Here is a 24,854-nt window from a genome sequence, read left to right as displayed (position 1 = left end):
GAGCTTATTATTGATATTATTCTGCTCTTGGTTGCCATGACCACCTTGTGAGAGACATTCAATTTTCTCTCTTCCATCATCATTATCTATGAGGCCATCTGTTGTGGAAAATGAATTCAGCCTCATTTGCATGACTGATAAGCAAATTTTTTTTTATCTATTTAACAGAAGGTCATATGCCGGGGATTTGGAGCTGGTGAAAAAAAAAAAAAGTGGAGGAAAAAAAAAAGGCATCTCGAGAGGATGAGTGGGAGTGCGTGCATTAGAGGATGTATGTGGAAGTAAAACAGATCCCTCAGGCCTGCTAGCCTATCCTACTGCATTTGTCATTCCTGCCAGGGCGACATTTTTTCCCCCTAAGCTTCTGCACACTAAAGAGAGTGAGAGCTTTTTCCCTGCAGTCTTCTTGAAGCCCCCCTGGTTTTTTTTTACTCAGTGTTGGTGGGTGTATTTTAATATATATACATATATATTTTTTTTAATTCCCTGGAACATGGGGTATCTTTTCTGTGTTCAATGAAGAAAAAAGCAGCCTTTTCTGGGTCTCTGTGGTATGCTTCTTACTCCTCATCCTTTCAAAGTTGTAGTAAGCCAGGGCGTTTCTTAACCATGCTGAAATGTCTTGCTTATGTTTAACTTGCAAATGGTTAACAGTGCAGGTGTGGGCTGTGTTTTGTGCCGGGTGGGGGTTGATTCTTGCAGCTAACTGGGAAGATTATTGTGATTTTTGTAGTCATTCTGTGGCTTGTACTTAAATGTCCATTGTTTGCTCTTTTCAAGTTCTTCTGGCAATACTGCTGTGCAGCTGAAATTGTATTGGGCTGTAGAATAGCTGATAAAAAAGTCCTAAAGAATGTGTTTAGTATATGACTGCATAATGTTGCATGCATTAAGCATGTTGTTGTTTATATAAACTTGCTGCATGTGGACAGTACTTGTTTGATATGGAGAACCCGAGACAGAAGCTTCACAGATTGGAATGCTCAATGACAGCCGGATGCAATTAAATAAAAGAACGTAAGATACCGTATTTTGCACTAAAATGACTTTTGAAAACAATGAATTTGTACTTTTAAGGGGAACACTTGTATAAGAGTAGCATTTTTGAAAAACAACACTGTCTTAAATGCTTCATATCTGTAATGCATTTTCTTTAAAGAGAAGAAGCTTTGGAAATAAGGAGTGGTTAATTCAGTTAACTCTCTGAAAACATCACAGCATATACTTCAACTTTAAAATAGTTGCGATAAGTAGTCCATATTCATTTAGTGAAGATCTGTTGATCCTATTAATTTAGTGCTAAATTGCAGACAAACAATATAAAAGAAAACTACTTATGTCAGTAAAAAAGAAACTACCTAGTGTCTTATGGAAGAGGTGTTACACAGGTTTGTTTCTTTTAATTGTCACTAACAAAGATTAAACTCAATGGAACAGAATGGCATTTTCTTCTGAGTTCTGACCAATGTGCACAGCCTCATCTAGGCAGAGGAGGTTTTTTAAACCTTTATTTGTTTTCTGAAGAAGTAATTTGGGGATAAAAGTAGGCTTTTTATATGTTAAATGCTTTGCCTGGTTGATCATACTCCTTTAAAGGTAGAAAAGGAGAAATGCAGTACTCTCTTTCTTGCAAATAAATACTTATGGATTTTATTTGTAATCTATGGGGAATTTTTTTTTATATTTCACACTTGCCATGGAGAAATGGTCATGGGTGCTGGATTTCAGGTGGTGAGAAGTTTCACTTCTATTGAGGGCAGCTAGAGACCAGATGTCTGACTTGTCGACATTAAGTAACTTACCCTAAATTACTTGATTAAATTTCCTATTTTTTATGAGTTTAATTTTGATTGTTTTAGAAGACACTCTGCAACAGACCTAGCGTTAATTTGTTGTGATAATCTATCACTGATAGTCTTTTAAAGGGAACTCTTTTTTTCCTATCACTCTGATTTCAGAAAGAGTATCTTCCTTATACATTTTTAAAAAGGAGTAAGTTTTAATGCTTTTTTGGCATCCGCCATATTTATCATGCCTGTTGGTAATCTGTGGTGGAAGTTAGCTCACAGAACTAGTTTCACACTCTGAGCTCAGCCCAGTGCAGCCCTGGCAGCTGCAGGGAGTGGAGGGTGTCTGAAACAGTGCTGGTTTCCTCAGTGGACTTCAGCTGGAAGTAATGGGATACTGTGCATTAGCAGACAGTCTTGTAGCACACAAAGGTTGAGGTCTCCGTCTTATCCCCACCTCCCCCCTCCACTTGAATTGTCAGCATCTTCCCAAGGCTGGTGAATAAAACCTGCTAAACTTCGGGAAAAGCCTAACAGATAACGCAGTCAATTCCCTTTCCCTGCCCCCCAAAAGTTAATTACCGAGCTTGGTTGGATTCCTCCCCGCCACCCTGACATTTGACTGCTGCTAATTCACTGATTAATCTCATTAATGTGATTATAGCAGGATTTGGAGTTGGCTGCCATTGTTCTGCAGACAGCGCCATTCAGCCCCAGCCCTCGCCGCCCCCCTCGGCGCGTCGGTGCGGTTCCTTCAGCACCGGGAGCTGTCCGGCTCACCGGGAGCTGTCCGTGTTCACCGGCCTCGTGCCCCGCGACTGCTCCCGGAGGTAAAGGCAGGAGAGGCTTCATGCCTTCTAATTAGGTGGCGGGAAGATGGCTGTGGTAAAGCTCCAGTCTCTTAATTTAAATGCATTTAAATTCTTCCTCTCTTCTAAGGGTTGTCTTCGTCTGCATTCTGTTTTCTGGGATCGATCCATGGGGCAGTTGGTGTTTAAACAGCACTTCTTTGCAGCAGTGCAATTTAACTTACAGAAGGTGAGGGACGTTACAGGTGTTGTCATACTTAGCCAGACTTTTTCATCCTAGTAAAAAGTGCTTTGTTGAGCTAAATGCTTTTGTTTATCTGTTTGGTTTTTGTTTGGGTTTTTTTGTTTGGTTGGTTTTTTAGTTTTTTTTTGTGCAAAATCCCCCCAGCATACTCCACCTCATCACTTCAAAAATTATGTTTGCCCTCACCAACACTATTGTGCCCAGGGTCTTTCCTGCAACTGCTCTGCAAATGCCGATTTTCCAGAGTTTGACAATAGGAAGCATTTTATTGATTTAAAATTGATCTGGAAGATCTTTCTAAGGTCTTCTTATACATATAAATGACTTTTGCAGTCTTCAGTTGCAACACTATTTTATATGCAAGTTCTCAGGTTAGGCAGTTTTAAATCAGACTAGGAATAGCTTCCTTAAAGTCAGTCACTTTATGTAGCACTGGGGCTCTGCCCTATTTGGTATTTTTACTTTTATTATCTACAAGACACATTGTTATCATTTAATACCAGCCAATTGCACATGCGCAGTAACTTTTTTTTTTTTACCGTCTTCTCTTTCATTTGTATTCTTTATGAGCGTGACCCTGTACTGGAAAAACTGAAGCTACACATTAAACTCTAGTGTGTGAAGGATTTGCCAGGACAAGGAGCGAACTCCTGCAAACCACTAAATTCAAAATACTTTTAAGAGAAAGTGTCCTGCTGAAATAAAGGGGTGATTGGTTAAAGAACACACTGTATCTTAAAGGATTTGAGTGTAGTAAATGTCAGAGAAATATCTGCAGCCACTGCAATCTATGGATAAATAACTATCTATGTTCAAAACTGAGAAAGTGCACTTAACCCAAAAAAGTCAGTTGATATTTTCTACAATGACTTTCACATAGATTCTCAGTCACTGATACTATATTCTTAATAGGGTTTCCTATTTTTTCTGTTTCCTTTTCTTCTCATTTCTTTTTCATTCAAAATCAAAAGCCCAGTGAGTATTGTCTCCTTAACTGCTTTAGAGAACTATATGTTTAAGGGATGTATAAAATAGGATTGCATAGGAACAGGTTTTAACAGTGACAGCCACAATATGCAAGCCAATTAAGGCTGCTCGTTAGCGGGTATATTCTTGTAATACTCCTGTCAAGCTGAAATTGTACTCCCTTATTGACAGTAGTGGGTTCGTCTGATGCTTGAATTCTGTTTTCTGTGTTTGTCTAATGTTTCAAGACTCACTAGAAAACTGCAACTAGCCAAAAAGTAAAAGAAATTGAAGGTTTTCAAGCATATTTTACCTGAGGTTTGCTAACCTGGCCAACTTAACTTGCAGGAAAAATACTGTGCTCTCATTAATGCTGCTTAAACATGACCTGCATCTCCTTTTCCCCATGGATAATGCACACTGACGAGACACAGGCTGGGGGAGGGAGAATCCAACCCACACCATTAAACCCATACCCTAGTATCTTATGGAGGATAATTAGGCCAATGAATAACGAGTCTTCCAAATTTCTTTCCAGACTCTTTTCTTTTTTTTTTTTTTTTTGGTAAATGTTTCTAATTTATGCCGTGGCCTCCCCAACCCCCCTTAACACTCACCAGTACAAGATTTATGTACATTTTGTCCTGATTAGAGAAAATATTCTGTCTTCAGTGGGAGAAGCACTGGCTCTTTTCTTTGTGCCACTACAAAGGCTGGACAAGATGATGAGGGGTTTTTCCCCATAGAAATCACCTTCCAAAAGTTTGACAACACCTGCCCTGATACGTGTACCACATAGTTCACTATCCCATTAGATCCTAGCTAGGAACATAAGGAAGCTAGCTCTAGCAGAGGGAGAAGACTTGATTTTTCAAATGCGAATACCATTATCCGAAGGTTCTACATGTAAACCTGACGTTAGAAAATGCTGAGATTCATCTGTAGGGGTGTAGATACCCTGTGCACTTACAGGGGGGCCCTTTAATCGCCACGTGTGCATGTGTGCTTCTCAGGCTACGTTGATTTGTGTGGAAAAAACCCAAACTGACATGCCCTTGCTACGACACAAACATGGTAGATCTCCCTCCCCGCTACGAGGAGGCTTTTCTCCCGGCAGACTGGCTCCCCCCTCCCGCCCCCGCTCTGCGCGGTGCCCTCCGCGCTCCTCGTCCGCACCTGCGGCCCGGCCGCTCCCGAGGGCTCCGCGCCGCTGTCTTGGGGGAGCCCTGCGAGTGCAGGGAGATGTAATCAGAGATGACAGAGAAAAAAATATAGAAGAGAAACCCAAACAAAAACCCCAAACCACGAGCGAGGTGGAGATGGCGTGGGGGGGGGGGGGGGCGGGGGAAGAGACACGTAAGTCCCTTTTTTTTCCCCTTGCTTTCTGAGGGAAACACTGCGTTTTCCACCAAAAGCGTGGATGTCGTGAGGACTCTGCTATTGTTAGTCCCTGCCCCAGCAGGCTGGCTTTCCCTTGAATCCCGGTGAAAAACTCCCCCCCACGCCCCAAACCCCTCTCCTGCCATCGGAGTGCGGCCGTGGAGCTGCTCTGACGGCTTGGGGTGCGAAGGGCTGGTACGCGGAGACTCGCCTTCCCTTCGCAGCGCGGTGTGGTGCCGGCGAGGCTGGGTGGGGAGGGAATGGCAACCTCTACAGTAACCGACATGTCTGGTGTTCACACGTCAGGCAGAGCGGGCTCGGGAGGGATTACCTCCCGGGGCAAGCTTGAGGAGGATGTTCCTCCTGACTTTTGGGTCAGGCTCCCCCGCTTCTGTCGCGGCCGGCAGGGCTGCCCGCGGTGCCCTGCCAGCCGCGGGGCTGCCCGCACCGAGCACCGCGGAGCAGGGCGAGCCGCGGCAGGGAGGGAGGGAAGAAGGGAGGGGTGCGGGGAGGAGGGGGCTGCAGCAGCACAATGGCAACGAGGAGGGCAACGACACCGGCAGGCGCGCGTGTCTGTAGGGAGGGCGTGTAGGCTGAATGCGTGCGCTAGCCAGGGTCCTTCCCGTGCGGATCAGCCTGCCTGCGGGGATGGACGCGCGGGGCGGGCGGAACCCGGCAGGAGGCGCGGCGGTGCCCGGGGCAGGGGCCGGGACACGGCAGGGCTGAGGCCGCGGGGGCGTGCGGAGTCGTGCCAAGGCAGGGGGGAGCCGCCGCCTCCGCGTAAAGATCACAGCCTGTCACGCTGCTACCGAAATGACATTTCGGGGACGGGTTTAAACGAAGCGACTCCCCGCTGTCAAGCCGCTCCCGTCGCAGGGACATCCGGCAGCCTGGGGGCGAGCCCTTCAGGGACGCTGCCCACAGGCGGGTGACCGCCGGAGAAAAGCCTCTGCACAGCCGTGGAAGGCGGTGAGGTGCCTCTTCCCAGTCATTGTCTTTGTGACACGTTTAGTAAAGCGGTCCCTGGCTAAGCGCGGGCAGGGAGAGCCACAGAATCCACGTCAAATGGCTGGGGAAACGCTGTTAATGGTTTGTACATGCAAAGCTGGCCCTTTATGCATATGAGTCCTGGTTTCTGTTGGGGTCTTGATCACATAAAGTTAAGCTGCGCAAGTAGATAATGGTGTAAGGCTGCTGATCTTTTTTTCTGTAAATAGTTAATTTCTTTTGTTTCAAAGGGGAGAAGATGGTGTGAAGAGGTAATATAAGCAAAGCTTTAGCAGAATTAACTAGAAACCCTGGTGAGGTACCCCAGCAGAAAAAGCGATGCTTTCGATCATTATTTTCTCTAAAATGTACATTTAGAAACCTAATTGTTGGGACTTTTTTTTTTTTTTTTGGGGGGGGGTGTTCTCTATCGGAGACACCATTTTACGCCAGCACAGCGGCAGGGGAGTATTTTTAGCGGTCTCCCCTCCCGGGCGGCTGCGGCGTTTCGGCGTTCCCCTCCATTGGGTGGAACACAGCGCCGGCGCGGCGCCCCCCGCCGCCGGGGAGCCCGGCCGGGGTGCGCGGCCCCAGCCCTGCCCGCCTCCCGCCGCGCCGCGGGGGCCGGGCCTGCGCGGCCGCGCCGGGCACTGCACCGCGCCGCGGGGCCGGCGGGATGGATGCGCGCCGCGCTGCTTAAAGGATGCGGGCTCAGGCGGGGTAAGTCAGCAATCTGCTACGGATGCTGTTCTGCTGCAGTAATGTGGTCTCTAGGGGAACTAGGGCTTGATGCATGCTACGCTGCCTAGGCTTCCTCCAGCCCGTCGCCTCTCTGCTGCTCTTAAATGGAGGTTACAGCTGATCCATCAGCCACAGAGCTGCACGCATGCCCACCTTCTCAGCCTTCAGTGGTGGAAACTTATTAATTTCTGCCTTCGACTTCAGGCCCGTTGGTTTCTTGTCTGAAAGCATTATTACTTTTGTCCATGTGGCAAAATAATTAGCATACAGATGAGAAGGGATCCTGCCTCTGAGCTTCAGTCGCAGGAGAAGATGTGCAGTGGAAAGTTGATTGGATGAATGGAGAACAAATGGTGGGCGTTCAAAAGCATTAGGAGAGTTTTGTTGTCGTGGAGCAGGTTTGTCAGTTTTCTGGGTGAATCTCGTAAGATGGAAGGCAGGGTGGCTGGTGCTGAGACGACTGCTTGACAGACTGTGGCCTACTTGAAGGTGCACGTTTGGACTGCATGCATAGATAATTCCTTTGGACTACTTTGTTTTGCAATTCTGCGGCTTTCCCTTTCCTGCTCTTTCAAGGTAAATATGTCCTTTTATCACCGTTGTTGTTTTCAGGGCACTTCGCTGTTGTTGACAAAGTGATGGAAAGTTCAACTCTTTGGGCAGTTAACAAAGGAATAGCTTGTACTTCTCCCACCCCAGCTCCACAACACATACTCCTGTGCATAGAGCTGGAGGAGGCTGAGCAGCTCGGGGCCCGATCCTGCTCTCCCTGAAGTCAACGGGGAGTTTGACATTGCTTCCAGTGAGAGCAGGATCGAGCTCTCAGCGATTGTTGTTTTAATAATGACTGTTGGAAATGTCAGATTTCTGCTTCCTATTTTCTAGAACAATGTGGGCAGACCTGTAAAATTAGCAACTACTGTTTCAATGAAAGCCCTGCTGTGATTAGTTTTGATTGGTGTGGTATACATTTTCTTGGTTGAAAGGGAAAAAAAATGCTTATTTAACACAAACTCGACAGTAATGCTAAAGCCCAAGTTGCAGATTGACAAATTGCTCGTGATTGTCTCAGCTCTATGTATCTCTGCTACATATGTGTCCTTATAAAGGCTTCTTTTTCGAGAGAAGAAAAAAGAAAAAAAAAAAAAAACAAGCTATCTGTGAATTAGGTATTTTTTTGTCACATAATACTGAGTCAGACTGGAATCCCACTTCTCGAACAGAGCATCCATTGATAGGCATTTCTTATATAATTCTGATGCTGTCTGTAAAATATGGGGTACTTGACTATTTAGTTATGTTTGCTTTTTTTTTTTGTGTAGTCATTTAGGAATATTTTTTTTCAATTCTAATGATTCCTAACCTCCTTAAAAATGGTGATTTTCATTTTAACTGACCTAATTTTGAAACTGCATTTAAGGTTGTGGTTAAGTAGAAATTATTATCTGGTAATTGTCTTTACATAGTTCTTGTGACTATTGTAGAACAGTTCAGTAGATTATTTGCTGTAATTTGAGTGGTGTGGGGGTTTTATTACCTTTAAGTATATTGCGGGGAGAACAACAGCTACAGTACAGATGATGTTTAGTTTTTACCTTTCTCTCCCTTTTTTTTTTTTTCCCCTAATTGCCATTTCAGTTCTGTGTGATAGTTTATTTTCAAAAATTTCTAAACAAATAAAAGTCTTTGTCATGTCACTCTGCAAACAAAAAAGCCCCCCAAATATTGGAACGTACTGTTAACCCTTGCTGGGCAGTTTGCAGGTACCCCATATGATTTATTAAGGTTGATTAAGTTTGGAATGATAAGGTTAAACTTGGTTGCTGTAGTGTTGTCTGATGACTATATATTTATACTTGTTTGCAATATGACACATTTAAAAGCAATTAAGATGGCAACACAACACTTTGAACATTAGAAATACAGAGTGATGCAAGACTATATGTAAAAACCCAGGATCTTTCTAAGTAACTATATTTTTCTAAAAACTACATTGATTTATCAAGTGAAACAAAGAGAAGAGTAAATGATTACAATGAGTATATGTAGAATTAGGTGTATTTTAATCTGGTCTTAATAGTAGATTCAATTTTGTATGTATTTTACAGCTTGAACTTTCTGGAGAGTGAATGTTCTTATTCCCCCTTCCCCCCCCCCTTTTCTCCCCCATTCTCACCAACAAGGGCAATAGTTAAATGCTAAACATTTGCAATGGTTTCTTTGTTTTAGATTCAAATTCCCAGTTATATGCCCACATTTTCAAAAAGGGCATCAGTTTTATTGTAGTAGTTCTTGGTTCATAGTATGACTTTGTTGTTTTACTCTACAGTCTTGGATGTTACATATTATAAAATTGAGCAACTGTGTGTTTGGAGACAAAGACAATTAAGAAAGAAGAGGAGCTACTTCAGTATAATCAGAGATATATGATTTTTCCAGATTTGTTAAGGACTATTTTTGAGGTTTCTGCTTTTCCTGTTCTCTTCTGTTTCGTTTAATTTTGTGTTGAGGAGATGAGTAAGATATGCAAAGGAATATTTTGATTATATACACATACATGCTACACATATGCGGCAGACTATTAGCAAGGCGTAGAAACTTTGCTATATGAATGGCAAAAAAGAAACTGTTTTGAAAACTGTTCTGTGCTGGTCAGGCTTTTATATGGACTCTAAAAGAATGAAAATATAATTCCCATGCATTAGCATTTCCATGGGAAATGAGCTTGAGTATTTCTAAGTGCATTGAACAAGCACATTTATAAAACAAAGTTGTCTGTGTTAGAATAATTTCTTGATCAACTTTGAGAACCGTCATTGTTTTTTTCAGAGAGTCAGTAGTGGAAAAGTACTTTGATATTATATTAAATAGGTATACAGCACTGAATATCCTCATGGAAATACTGAGTTTAATATCACTTTGTCTGAGCTTGATAAATGTTTGCATCATGATGATCAACTTTCAGTAAAGATGTGAAGTTCCTGATAGTGTAGTACCAGAAAACTTCATGGCTGTGGATTACTTACTGACCTTTTCTTTCTCGTAATAGGAATAATGAGAAATGCTAATAAGATTATCAATGGTGTTTTAAGCAGAAGTGCAGCCAGATTTCTATGGAGTAAAAACGGGTGCAGACCAAATAGCATTGTCTTCTCCACATACCCTAGATTAAAAAGTCACAAGGAGAAAAAAAATCAAAGCTTTTGTGGCTTGTTGACAAAGATTATCTCTTTAGAATCCTTCACAGTATTTTGCTTTGATTAGAATCACTCTGTCTATTTTAGCCATAGAGGAAAAAGCAGTAAAATGTAATGAAACTGAAATGAAGGGGAAACATCTTGTGTGGGGAGGGGGAGTTGAATATGGAGACAGACAAAAATCACAATAGAATTTTTGATCCCTTAAGGGGATCATTCTTCTAGTCATGAAAACAGTAAACATTATTATTAGATCGGATTTAAAATCTGATCTCGGATCAGATTTTCAGTGTGTATATACTAGTTCAGCATGTTTGCACTGAAGCTGCAGATGTGGAGCACGGTCACCAAGTAAGGAAGCTGCCCAGCTTGGTTGTGGAAATAACCAGGGCTGCAGGGCGCCCCAGAGAGAACCATCAAATCAGGTCAGTATAGAACTGTCTGGTAGGTTGTAAACAATAGGAAATCAATGTTGTGTCTGCCAGTAGACCCTTTGGTTTGCTGAAACTCCCACCTGCCTAATGCATCTGGGCTGTTGGTTTGAGAAAACAGTTTCCTTCAGGATAAATCTTATGTTTCTTGAAGGTCTATCAAAACCAAATTGATTATAGTTCTGCACTGGGTAAACACATAAACATCTGTAAGGTCACAGATTTCCAACCAAACCAGCACTGGGGTCTCTTATTTTGTGAAGTATTAAAGGTCTGCATTTCTCATACCTTATGTCTTCATGGCATTTTTTTATCAGGAAGTTGGTTAAAAAGGGCATGAAATAGAACAAATATATGTTCACTTGGTATGGCTTCAGCTGGTTTAGTCTGAATCTGGCAAGTGCTGTGCCTTGCTTGGTGCAGTAATGAAGAGAATTAGGGCAAAGCAGCAATTTAAGAAAAAATATTTTTATGAGGGTTTTTTAAAAGACTGCTGTTTTTTTTCCTACTTTGCATGATCATGCTTCTGACCCCAAAGCAAAGAGAGCAATAAGCTTTGGAACAGGCTTGTAACAGCATTTTATAGAATGACAGGCCAAACATACTTCTCATGTGGCTCCAGTAAAATCAAAAGAGAACATCTCCTCACTCTCTCAAGATTTTTATATTAATAATATTGTTTATAGGCAGAACATAATGGAGAGTATAGTTACCATTCAAAAAAGACTTTAGACTGCTCACTGAATGGCTCATTTTTTCCAGGCTTTCTGGTGATGTTGTCTCCCTCATGTCCCGTCCCCCCAAATAGAAATAGTGATACTATTGCAGATGTAATACTGCAATATTTATATTTCATATCAACAGCTTGCTTTATTTTTCCAAGGGAAATCCCCTTTTTCCCTCCTGTCTCTAGCCAATACTGGAGGATATTACCAAGGGAATAAAATTTTTATGCCTAATTTTAGTGTTCCTCTGCCTAATGTAGTGTGAATAAGTACCATGTTACAGCATTTAACCTAGTCCATCTTTGTCACTTTCATAACAGTTCCTCAGTTCAAACAAAATAGTCAAAATGCAGAAAGAGAAGATCTTCAAAGGTCTCCAAAGTTTGTTTTGAGGATAAACTGTAGGGAGTAGATGTTCTGGCATTTCTTCAGTGCTGCAGCAGGGCATTCTCTCACATAAGGAATACTACTGAAAGGGGTTTCCCAGGCCTCTTGTGATACTGTAAATCAGTGGCTCATCCTTTTATTTCGCATCTCCTACGCCAGGACTGTTGAATTCAGTGTATTAGTTTTCAGCACTAGTGATTTGTATTAGTAATATTTTCAGAGGTAGTAGCAATTCTTCTGTTGTCCAAAGACGGAAAGGCCATGTTTGAATATGAAACTATCTTTACAACATAGTTATAAACATATATTAGTTGTTTGCATACATTGTGGCTGTCATATCCTATGAACAAATACTCAGGATTTTTTGGGGGGTGTCCTGGCATGACTTTATGATGCTTGTATCCCAAATCATCTGTTCTGTTTTTGCTTGATATTAAGTTCTGCACCTTTAAGACTGGATCAGAGGGTGAAGGCGGGGGGAAAAGAAGAATGTGCATCTTTAGGAAGAACTCATACTGTTATGTCATAGAAAATGATGAGGCTGACTACAGATACTTTCTTTGTATCTTTATAATACTCTTGGTATGTCTAACACAAATTATTATAAATTCAGAATTATGCTTCTGCAGTGTCTTAGTTATGCTGTATAGTTTGAATTAAAAATCCAGAAAAACAGATTCCTTGGGCTGGGAGCTGACACTAAAAAGTAATGCTTGTGTTTTTTCAGCACGTGCAAGCACAAAGTCCATTCCGGGTCTTGCTAGGAAACACCCACAGTTTTTACAGGTCAAGTTAAAATACCCTCACACATAGAAAAAGATGTCTGTTCCAGCAGTGGTAAGATGCCTGTACAGTTGATATGTTATGAATATACTAAGAGAAACAGATTTAATGCTCTTCAAGAATTTCACAATCCACTGATCCTTTGGCTGTGGTCAACCTGCGCCCAATCTCAAACTCCAGTTTTCATCAAACTCCAGATCTTATCACTTTCAGTGATGAATAAATGTTTTTCTCAACCTTTAAAAATACTCTGCATGTTTGGATCTACTTGAGCTAAGGGCTTTACTGTGTGTGGAGTTACTGGACCTCCATATTCCAGGAAAATAGCATGCTTCAGTCCTCGGGGATAGCGGGCGCAGGCCAGGCTGCAGCATTCTCACAGGAACCAAGGTGGTTTTTGGACATTGCGTGTGTAAGATGGAGAGGTTGTGATGAGAGGAATGAGTAACAATGTCACATCAGGGAAAAAGAATCAAATATTCACTTAAAAGGAAACTGCTGGTGGAAAAACTGAGGTTCTGTTAGCCAACATACAGAGTTTGGATGCTAAGAAAAATTAGAATTCTGCGACCATTGGACATATGACCTCAAAAAAGAGAAGGAAAAGAACCTGAGAGGTGGATATGGACAGCAAGCTTGTTAAGAAGGATTACACAGAGGAGTCAGGAGATGTACATGGAGAGAAGTCAGGAGTACTTCATGAAACCAAGGACCAGCTGGAAAGACAAAAAAGCTCAGGTAAGTTTATTTTTGTATGCTACTTCTGCTAGTTTGTTCTGTTTTTTTCCAGCTCTAGGAACTTGTTCTTTCTCTTCAGTTCTTTCATCACTCTCTTACAGTAGTGTCTGATTACAAAGGGACAGGAAACAAAGAAAATGCCTTTCAAATAGCCAGTTTATTTTAGCACTCCTATATGCACTGTCAATTTTAAGTACAAACAAAACCAAAAGATAAAATACACCACACCCAGTGTTCATAATTGTGTGCTAAATATAGATAAATATATGTGGGCATGTAGAATTTCTGTGACTAAATATCAGTTCTTTGCATGCAGGGGCAAAAACAATGGTAATGAAACTGACACCTTAGTATGCCATTAAAACAGATGGGAAACAAGACTGTTAAAAGTAGACTTGTAATTGCTTGCTAAAACTGTGTTTTCTGTGAATTAAATGTATACATGTAGTGGAACCTTCATACGTGCAGCCCCTTGCTTTCTGAGAGTAAGCCAAATTCAACATTTTAAAAAAATTTTTATTCCAGGAAACAGAGCCATTTTGATGTTGGCTCAGAGAAGCTGCTCACTGAATTAAACAATAGCAGCTATCTATTTCCATTCATGGATTTTCAGGTTGATCTTTGCATGAACATCCCCTTTTATCTTCAGGACACTGTCAGCATTTTTCAGCAAGTATTCTTTAAATGTTGAGAGTGAGGAAGGCCTCTTTTACTTCTCCTTTTACAGTGTGCTAGTGCCTCACCTTTATATCAGCTCTGGAGCAGTGCTCATAGTGCAAAGGCTGGTGAGGTGTCTGGGTGGACTCCAGCTGTTCTGAAGAACTTTCTCAGGGGTCTCTGCCCTTTCTGAACAGATTGCTGTCTGTTCAGTCACTTACTGCCATGTTTCTGCAACTAGTATCTGTGGTAGTCCACCCTCTGTATCCAAGGTCTTGAAAAGGTGCTGAATTTAAAGTAGCCATCAATGACAGATGTTCTGAGCTGCCCACTATAAGGCTGATCCATTTCATATCTTATGAGAAAAAAAAAAAGTGGGAAAAAGATGGAGATTTTTATCTATGACCTGTCCAATCTAACAATGCCTTTTTTGTTTTGTTGTTGCTTATCAGTGACCTTGCCTGAGAAGAAGCAGATGATGTTTAGAAGAAAGAAAAGAAAGAAAAGGTAGATATTTTCCATAGGTCTCTTTGGCCTTTGTGACACAACGTGCTGGAGAAAAGGCACACTTGAATAGTTTACCTTGAAGACTGAGCATCCTGATTTAACAAATGCAGGCCCTGCAAAGCAGTGTGGGATAAAACACCCAGTCATTTCACTGCAGCAGTCACTGTGTTTCATTGACAGCTCTGCAAAGCAGGTCTCATCCTATATACCTTCTTCCTTTACCTCCTACCTGCCCAAGAGCCAGCACAGATTGCCACAGTGTTAAATCCAGCCAGCTCCAGTGGAAAATAAGGGCAGATGACAAGATTGCACATATGTTAATGACTCATGCACCCTGCTCTTTTTATTTGTTGTTTTATATGTTATTTGATATAGTTAATAAATCTTTATTTTGCAAAAACTGTGATGGATGTGTTCTGTTTGAAAAACTGATATGGAACATCATTTTCCTATGCCCATGCTACTTGCCAAATTCAGTAAAATATGGTTAACTTGAAATTCATTTTTTTTTTAGCAGTCATAAGTGCTGCTTACTCAAAGAGCAGAACAATCAGATTCAAAGCAGTACTGCCAATAACACATATCAGAGTATGCTTCTGAGGCTTCCAGGAATTGTATTCAGATTGACTCCTATAATTGGTCTTCTGTATTCAGAATCATAAGTATTTCTACTCTTAGTGAAGGCATCTTCCTTTTTGGTTTTAAAGGTGTTTTTAATTTACCAAATATACATCAGAAGCCACTGAGCAATACATGTATCTTTGTTTACAGATGCTGGGTGAATCACTTCAGGAACTAGGAAAGAAAAGATAGAGCAGCTTTTTGAGAATTACAATTAATGAAGTAGCTATCTTTATAAATATTTTGGTCTAGAAAACTGTCTTTGCATTTCAATATTGCAAAAGGATTCCTAAAAATATGGGCTCTACATAGATTACATAATTTAATAGAAGTTAGTGGGCCACATCTTGTAACTACTCAAGTCTCACTTGTGTTTATGTACGCAGAAGTTAGGAGAAGTGTGAGTGGGATATCTCACTAGCTAATTTGCTTGCTTTTTGTGCACTTTGCAAGAGTAACAATTGCACCTTTATAGTAATATACATATATATATATATATATATATATATAAAAATTGATGCCTTTTTATAACACATAAGATTTGTCAACACCAAGTTGCTAACCACTGCTAAACAGTCAGGGTTTGCAGGTTCCCAGAGCCACCATGCCACTAATTTCTTAGTGTATAAATGCTTCTGATTTTGTGTCATTTCCATTGAAAGGTTGATATAAACCTGGTGCAAAATTTAGAACAGAAATTACAATGTCATGTATCTAAAAGCTTTGCTTCTGCTATTGATGATGCTAGACTTGCACCATGAGTCTTGGTGCGTTTAAATCAGTTGTGGAGTGCTCCTACTTCATAGCAAAATTTATTTTATTTTATTTTTTTCTGCCTCCATCTTCTACTTTTCCTCAATTTTATATATATTTTTTAAATCTGATAAAAGTGAAACTCTGAACATGCATGGAAAACAGTTACTAAAATATGAAAAGACATGAGAACTCCACTGATTTGTTCCATATGTTTGTAATGGTACTATAGATTTGAGTAAGAAAACGTCGAAACAATAATATGGGGAAATTAAGGAAGAACCAGGACTCTCAAAAAAACCCTACCAAAAAAGCCAGGAATTGGGGGAAGCTGAGTTTAAACTCCTTGAAATCCCTTAAGCAGAGTTCTGGGGTCCCGCAATGCTAAGCATTTCCTTCCAGATTGTCTGAAAATTGCATAAACTATCCTGAATTCCAAACTTCTCCTGTCTAATGGTGTCTTTTATTTGTATGGAACTTCATGAATCCCTGTATGGAGTTCAAGGAACATATGGATGACAGGCTTATGATTTACTCTTGCATAGTCCTGAAGGAGTAGGGATTTGGGCTCCATCCTTAAGAGTTCCTTCCAATTTGAGGTAATCTGTGGCCTTATGATTCAGCTAACTTGAGTTCTAGACAACCTGTATTCCCAAGAGCTTTTCAGTGGCCCAGCTGCTTACTGGAAAATATTTCTACTGTGAACTGGAGCTTAAAAGTATTTGCTGTAGGAGAAATGGGCTTTTTCTTACTCACCTGTAGTATTTTGTTGTAAGGATGCAAGTAAGTTGGGAGATTCAACCTGTTGCTCATTTGTACTAGCCAGTGGATGAATAGGAACCAAAAATTTAAGGCTAGAAACTGAGAAAGCAAAATCAGTAGCTTTCTTGGTTTTTTTTTTTTTTTTTTTTTTTGTTAATACACACTCTGAATTTTCATATATGAGAATTACAGATTTCAGATCATAGTTTAATGTTTTTAAAGAAGAAATTTTGACCTCACTATTAATTGTAACCCTTAAATGTCTAAAAAATGTCTCAGTGTTCAATCATACGCTTAAATGTTATTTTCCTGCTGAAATGTCAGAACATTAGAACCATGGTAACTGCAAAAAGAAATTGCCAGACATCTATATTAGTACAAAGAGACAATACATTTGCATGGCTACATTTACAGAGCCAGTGGCCTAATCCTGTTCCACTGAAGTAATTGAGAATTTCTTGAAGGGAGGAAAGCATTCTGTGTTAATTTCTAGGTTTTTCAGCTGTTAACTTACTTTTCCAGTATGGCATTCAAAGCAATTCCATTTAAAATAGAATTATTAACCCATACTTTATAAACTGAATTCTTGATTGCTTTATGGTTTTGTCCAAACTTCTGAATACTAAATTTGATCTTGGCATTTATTGCTCTAAATTGTCCCTTCATCAACCAGTACCTTGGTTGTGGTAAGCTTAAAAACAACATTCCCCAAGAGGTATCACAACTGTGACATAAGCCAAGAAATATTTTTCTGTCCTCTCTGGAGGCATGTTGCTGCCCCTGTTTACAGGTAGCCTGTAACACTAATGATCAAAACAGTATCAAATTGAAAGGTGTAGGATATCAGCATTAATCAACCTTTGTCTTTACTAAGAAATGTGTAATTGATACATTCATAATCATTTATGATAAGATCCTAAATATAAAATAGTCTTTTAATACAACCAGCCTCTTTTCCTTCATTTACCTCAAAACTGTTCTGTTTGCCTTGAAGTATGCACAGGGATTTTGCTCATAGAATTAAAAAATGCCAAACAACTGAATGCAAGTGATAAATGTACAATTTGCTGTAAGTACATAAACTTTTATATTCATCATACAAGACATTAGATAAGTTGGCATGCATTGCTGCAAATCTTGAGAACCAGCTATGTTATATATTAATAATGCTGGAAACATTGGGAGGAATCACATGCTTTAGAAACAATATATTTGTTTTCTGGAGTAGAGCAATAATGGAAAAACATCACAATATTTCTTCTTTCAAATGAAATAGTTTGATTTTCTATTAGAAATTAGTTTTTTATTACTTTCTTAATTTATGTTATGAAATAAACTATGATTAATTTCAAAATTCCTTTCTTTAAATTGGAGGTTCTGGTTTTACTCATATGACTTTACTATTGTTTGGTTTGCCAAAGATCTCATTTTAAATTAGTGAGAATTAATACATTAACCTCATATGACAAAAAATTTCTGGAGCTGAAATTTGAAGGATTTATGTCTTACAAGTTTCTTTAGTCCAGTGGTACTGAGATCTGTGCATTTCTAAATTTTGTGTAAGGGGCTTTTTTTTCCAAGCACTCAGCAGGTACTGCCTGAAAATCTCATGTGTCTGGTTAGAAGACACAAGAGGAAGGGGATTCTTTGAACATTAGACATCTGCATTTAGGTCTGTGTGGTTAAAAAATTGTTTTCAACAAAAGAGCTGTAGTCACTTGAAGATCATTTAGGGTTGTAGAGATTCCTACTTTGTCACTGTATGGCAGAGATACAAAAAATAGATTTGGATACACCTCATTGCTTGTGTAACATTGTGCAACTTCTTCTATCTTGTGATATGCTTATCTGAATTACAATTAGCTTTGCATATAAATTAGCTGTAAAGTGCTTTGCAGTACACCATTATCCTGATCCTTTTTCCTTTTTGCAATTTTTAGATCTTAAGAGAATTGTGGAATGGCTTGGGTTGGAAGGGACCTTAAAGACCATCTAGCTCCAACCCCTCTGCCGTGAGCAGGGACACTTTCCACTAGATCTGGTTGCTCAAAACCCCATCCAGCCAGGCCTTGGATGCTTCCAGGGATTTAGACTCTACAGCTTCTCCGCACAACCCGTTCCAGTGCCTCCCCCCAACCAGTAAAGAATTTCTTCATCATATCTCATCTAATCCTACTCTTTTTCATTTTGAAGCCATTCCCCCTTTTCCTGTCCCCTTGTAAAAAGTCCCTCTCCAGCTTGCTCGTAGGCTCTCCTCAGGTACTAGAGGGGGCTTTAAGGCAGAACAACCCCAACTCTCAGCCTGTCTTCACAGGAGAAGTTCTCCAGCCCTCCAGTTGTCTTCACAGCCCTCATCTGGACTTGTGCCAGTCACTCCATGTCCTTCCTGTGTTGGGGACCCCAGAGCTAAATGCAGTGCTTCAGGTGGGGGTCTCCTGAGAGTGATGTAGAGGGAACAGAATCGACCCCCCTGATCTGCTGGTCACACTGCTTTTGATGCAGCCCAGGAGGTGGTTGGCTTGTGGGCTGGAAGCGCACAATGCTGGCTCACATCCAGCTTTCCATCCACCAGCAACCCCAAGTTTTTCACCTCAGAGCTGTCAGTTCTTTCTCTTCCCAGTCTGTATTTGTGCTTGGGATTGCCCCAACCCAGGTGCAGGGCCTTGCATCTGGTCTTGTTGAACTCCATGGGCCCACCGCAAGCCTGTCCAGGTCCCTCTGGGCGGCATTCTTTCCCTCCAGGGTGTTGAGAGTGCCACATGGCTTGGTGGTGGTGGCAAACCTGCTGAGGGTGCACTCGATCCCACCATCTGTGCCACCAACAAAGATGTTTGTTGATGTACCAGCTCCTGATGAACATTACTTGTCGATGTTCTCCACTTGGATATTGAGCTGTTGACTGCAACTTTTTAAGTGTGACCATTCAGCTACTTTCTTATCACTGAGTGGTCCATCCATCAAGTCCATGTCTTTCCAGTTTAGAGATATGGATGTTGTGCAGGACACTGTTACAGGCTTTGCACAAGTCCAGGTTAATGACATCAGTCATTCTTCCTTCAAGGACCTGCACTATCACCCCATCATAGAAGGCCACTGAATTTGTCAGGCATAATTTGTCTTCAGTTAACCAGGGTTGGCTGTCTCCAATCACCTCATTTTCCATGTGCCTTGGCATAGTTTCCAGGAGGATGTTAATTTAATCATTGCATCTCTTTTAATACAAAAGATATTTAGCAAATTGACAGTGTGGCTTGAGAGCAGATCAGCCAATGTTAACACTAGCATTTCTAAGCCAGGCTACTCACTAATTTTAGCAACTTTTTATGAAAACCTATTTCTTTGGGCCAGCATGGAAAAGAAAGTGAGGAGGAAAATAAGAACAGGGTCTCCTTGATGGTGGTAAATAGCATGGTGTTCTTTTTCAAATCTATGACAGGCCCTACTGCTTGAAAGGATTTGAGTTTGACCGTACCACCTGAGAAGTAATTTGAAAAATAGCAAACAGGAGTAAAGGTGTTAGATCAGTCTTTACTAGCCTTTGCCTGCTGAGCTGGGTGGAAGGGTGTGGTTCCTTTCTCATTCTATTTGGTGAGTTTTCTTTCTGTCATCTCCTTGTTTGCCAGTCAGCTAGTAAATGTATGTCTCCATCAAAATGGTCAATATGGGTGCATGGTGTGCAAATATACCTGAGCTGGTATTAATCCCTGCCTTTGGGCTGGAATAGCTGTAGAAGGTGAGAAGTGGTTGAGATGATGCTCAGTTAGTTTTGGTTTGGGTTTTTTTTTTTTTTTAATAAAACTGGTATGAATGAGTAACGTGAAATTTTATGAGGCTGATAGCAATCCAGTTGGTTAAATAAGCATAATTCATGTTTCCCTCCTGTTGTGTGTTTTGCAAATAGGCTTTTTTGAGAGCAGATTGATTATTAAGTGCCTGAGATAGCATGTTATGATCAAGTGACATGAAACATTTGTACCTGACATGCCTTAATGAAATGTTAAAGCAGTGTATGCTGATCTAAGAATTAAAGAAGTGTAGAGGTAACAGTGCTTTATTTGATGACAAAAATAAGATTATATTTATGCTAGTCCTTGTAGTTAATGCTCATCCAAGACCTCATTTTGCCCTAGAGACCATGTTGTGTATAATTTATAGGTTTGCAGAAAAATCATATTGAAAAGGATATCTGAAAGTCCAGTACAAACTTTTTCTCAAAGGCATTGAAATCAGGATATAGCCATAATAATGTCCAAAGTTCAGTCTACACAATGGCACGCAAATATTGTGGAGGAGGCACATGAGAGATGTGAGAAAAAGTTGTGTTTGAAGTCAGGTTGTCTAACTCTGTTTAAATGTTATGATAGAGTGTGCTGCTGTATACATATAGAGATTTTTAATTTTTTTTTTTAATGAGTTCACCTGATATTGCCATGTACAGGTAATTTTATTTCTGGCAACTCCACATGTCGGTGGGAATAGAAACATCCCTAGAGCCAAGAGCTGACACTTCTGTTGGATCAGGTAGTGAAAGGGAATCCACAACATCTGTGCAGGTCAAAAAGGTGGGAGGAAAATGCAAGCTGAAGGCCATTGTATCTGGAAAATATCTTTAAAAAATCCTCTACCTACCTCCTCTGTTCTGAAAAACCATTTGGGAGAGGAAATTCTGGTTTTAATCATAGAAACACATTTCTCTTGAAAGTTAGAAAAGATGCAGTAGGAATCAGTTCAACACCATAGTTGGCCAAATAGGTCTTCCCATTTCAAGTACACATAAATTAAAGTCAGACATTTAAAAAAAATACTTAATGTCAAGAGAAGCTGGACAAAACAGATAGTCATGCACTTCATTAAACATAGCTTAGAAACAGGATGGAAGTGGGCCCTTTCAGATTTTTTGATTGCTTAATAAATCCCTATTTTGAATTAAGGAATGCATTTGCTTTAACATGAATATTGACACTGTGGAATAATGAAAGCTAGTGATTTTTGTGCTTTCACAACTCAGCATTATGCTGCTATGTTTCCTGCTTGTTTTTATGCTAGTCAGTGTTGACCCTAAGCATTCTTGGATTTGTGGGTCAGAGATGACACTGAGATGCCTTGATACAAAAATAAAATGGAGAAAGCCAAGAATCCATGTCTTTTTCTGTGCATAGGGCACAGGTGGGTTCATTTTGTTTTAGAAAGGCAGTCTTGGCCCATCTTGGACACTGTTAGGATATTAAGGATCAAACTTCTCTCTTTGCAGTACTAGTCTAAATACAGTGTGTCCAGTGATTTTACTGGCTGTTTTGAAAGTATCCAACCACTGGATTCTATTATTTTTTATTCTATTATCAAGAATAACTTGAATAACATGGAAAGGACTGCAAGCCTAGAAGAATGTCAGGTGTGAACACAGACTATAGCTACAAATTTTAATTAAATATAAACCCCCTATAATTTATAGTTCAAATTAAAAGTCAAAAATTGTGAGGTCCTTTTAAAGAGAGAGCTTCTGTCACTAAAAGATCTGCTTTTTAAGCAGGCCTTCAGGCACATTTCTAACCTTAAAACACTCTGAGGTTTGACATGATTTAGCAGTTTATGGAATCATCACTCACCTTTAAGGTTTAGATATTTTTTCACGTTGCACATGCCGTGACATCTATTTTGCAGAAAATAAGATTGTTCTCAACAATGTCAAGTGGAGAGAAAGATGGAGTCATAGGGGATAGTGAAATGTAGTCTCACTTGAAGCTGTATTTTAAGGCTTTATGACTGACGAAGCAGATGTGCTTTTTCTGCAGGGACCATCTTTTTCTTCTGTGTCTTTACAGCACTTAGCACAAGGTGTTCAGTTGTGCAGCTTGGACTTATAGCAAGAATAACATATGCATGTTAGAAATCCTGTAGAGACAAGACTGCTGTTTCACTGTGAGTCAAGGTCAGCTCTGGGTGAAGAACATGGTGCTGACTTACTTGGCTAACTTGTGGGAAATGCAATTTTTACTGTGTCTCTCACCATGGATTTGAGAGTGAAACAGTTATGGGGCAGTGTTTTAAAGGAAACAACTTACTCTTTGTGTTGTCCATATCAGTAATGACATAGCCAAATTTACTGGAGATTGGTTTGTATAGAGTTACAGATATGTATAGTTGTCTTGTATACTGATGCCATCCAGCTGAACTTTCCATCATCAGTTGTGCTTCACAACAGTGTGTTCAAGAGGAGCTCCAGCCCCTTACCAGCTGTTGGTAAGGTAAAACACACTGTTATAATTGTAGGTGAGGCACAATTCCCATTTGCCTCAAATACAGGTATGTGAGTGGTCCTGTGCAAGGGGTTGCTGAAGATATGCTATTCCAGGACATCTTTTTGATGTGCAGTGTTCTGTGTACTGAAGACTTGGTGTACTTTCATCATTCCAGACAATTTCAACCATAATCATCTCTGATTTATGTAATGTATGGGTGTGGATCCCTGTGGCAAGCTGAAAATTCAACAGAAGTGTTAGTTAATTATAAAATTCCTGAATATATGATTTTTCGAAAAATATTTTTGAAATTAAAGTGTACCAGTATGTCAGTCTCTGTAGTTGCAAGATACAACTTGTTGCAGATTGTTATTACTTCTTGGAATGAGTTTGTTTCTTATACCCTAGGAAAGACTATGAAGTTACTCAGTTTTGTAGAAAAGTGGCAGGATAAAAAAGGTTTTATTTATAAAGCAGAAAAAAAACCTTCTAGTAATGAGGTAATACAGTCTCATATATTTGATCTTTTTTTGGGACAGAGAAGTGAGCTAGGTGACCTTTTTCAGTGGCCCTGTTTCCTGTGACTGCAGAACTGCAAAAGAAAATGTGAGAAATTAAAAGAAAAAAAAAGGTGAAAATAAAGGATTTGTTGAATGAATGATCCTGTTGAATGAAGCAGATCCTGTCTTTCTGTGAACATGGAGCAGGTGGAGACTAGCTAGCTGCTGCAGATGCTAGTAATGATCTAGTCACGGCCCTGTGGAACTTTGTGGCAAGGAATTTATCAAGGTGCAAAGTGAAAAAAGTCTTGTCTCTGATTAACTCAAGCTTTGACTTGAGTCAATCTCTTAGGAAAGCAAAGCAAATGCTTGTAAACTAAAGAAGTTTTGTGGGAGAAAACTGCAAGTCACATTCTAATAAAAATATATGCAAATTTTTACACATCTGGCAGAATTAGGTGCATCACAGTAGGTGTGATAACCTAGGACTATCATAATAGAAATTTTAGAGAGAAGGATAACCATCTTTGATTCCTTGATTACTCCAGCTAGTGTATTTAGCAAATAGACAAATCCTTAAAAACCAAAGCTCTTCTTTGATTCAGAATTGAAACAGTATCTTTCACAAGGAATCAGCTGTGATCTGAAAGCCTGAGAATTTGTAAGCATGGTGCAATGGTCCCCCGGAGTCAATTGCCACATGGTGTTAGAGTTACTTACTGTCATTGGGATCTCTTGGTAGTTTAATATTTGTATATTGGTAGTGCTTAGGGCATCAGCCAATTTAGGACTTAGGAGGAGGTTCCTCAAATATGGTAAGTAAAGTCCTCTTTCCTAGTTTGCACTCAAGGGATGTAGGCTGAAACTGTGATTCTTTGGGGATTCATCTTTAGGCAGGCTGGTTCTTTTAATTGCAGCAACAGATGACAATTTTTTTTATATCCAATATTTGCAATGAGTATTTAGATATTCAAAAGAGAAAGATTTCTCAGGACCTGTATATGCTTGCATGAGTGGCAAAGCTTTTTCCCTGCTGGCATGTTGTGGTTATTAGTTGGGCCTCTGTTGTACATGTCCAAAGAGACTGGCAAACTGTTAAAGATGGAACCTTTATTCTTTATACCAGTAGAGAAGTAGTTTGAGGTGATGAGGAGAAACAGAAGATAGGATGGTAGTTGACCCTTTTGAATATGTGAAAGAAAGAAGGACTTCTGCAACAGGCAGAAAGAGTTCAGACCAAGTGAAGTAATTGTTACCTGAGATAATGGATTCTGTGAGCAGATCAGTGTGCCTGTTTACATTGGGGATTTAGCATAGCAGCGTGTTGGTGACTAGAACTTTCCTGCACAGGGTTGTTAAGCTCACTATAAGCAATTCTATGTAAAAATTGGGCCAAACCAGTTGCTTCAGACAATCAAATTGCTGTCATCTGCATATGTAAATGCTGTGTAAGTTTTTGCCCCAGTTATGCAATTTTTTTTTGCATTTTGAGGGTTTCAGGAAGCTGATGTGATTTTAGGACTGCAGCTGTTGATGGGTAGCAGTGCAGGAAAAAGAAATCCTTGCATTTTTGTCCCAGAGTAACAGGTATTTGTGTGCTCCTATATAAATATTTCAGACAATTTCATTAGAGAAGAGAA

This window comes from Haemorhous mexicanus, chromosome 3 (assembly GCF_027477595.1).
Source record: "Haemorhous mexicanus isolate bHaeMex1 chromosome 3, bHaeMex1.pri, whole genome shotgun sequence".
Taxonomy (NCBI): Eukaryota; Metazoa; Chordata; class Aves; order Passeriformes; family Fringillidae; genus Haemorhous; species Haemorhous mexicanus.
The sequence above is the reverse complement of the archived record's forward strand: the minus strand, read 5'-3'. Positions refer to the sequence as shown.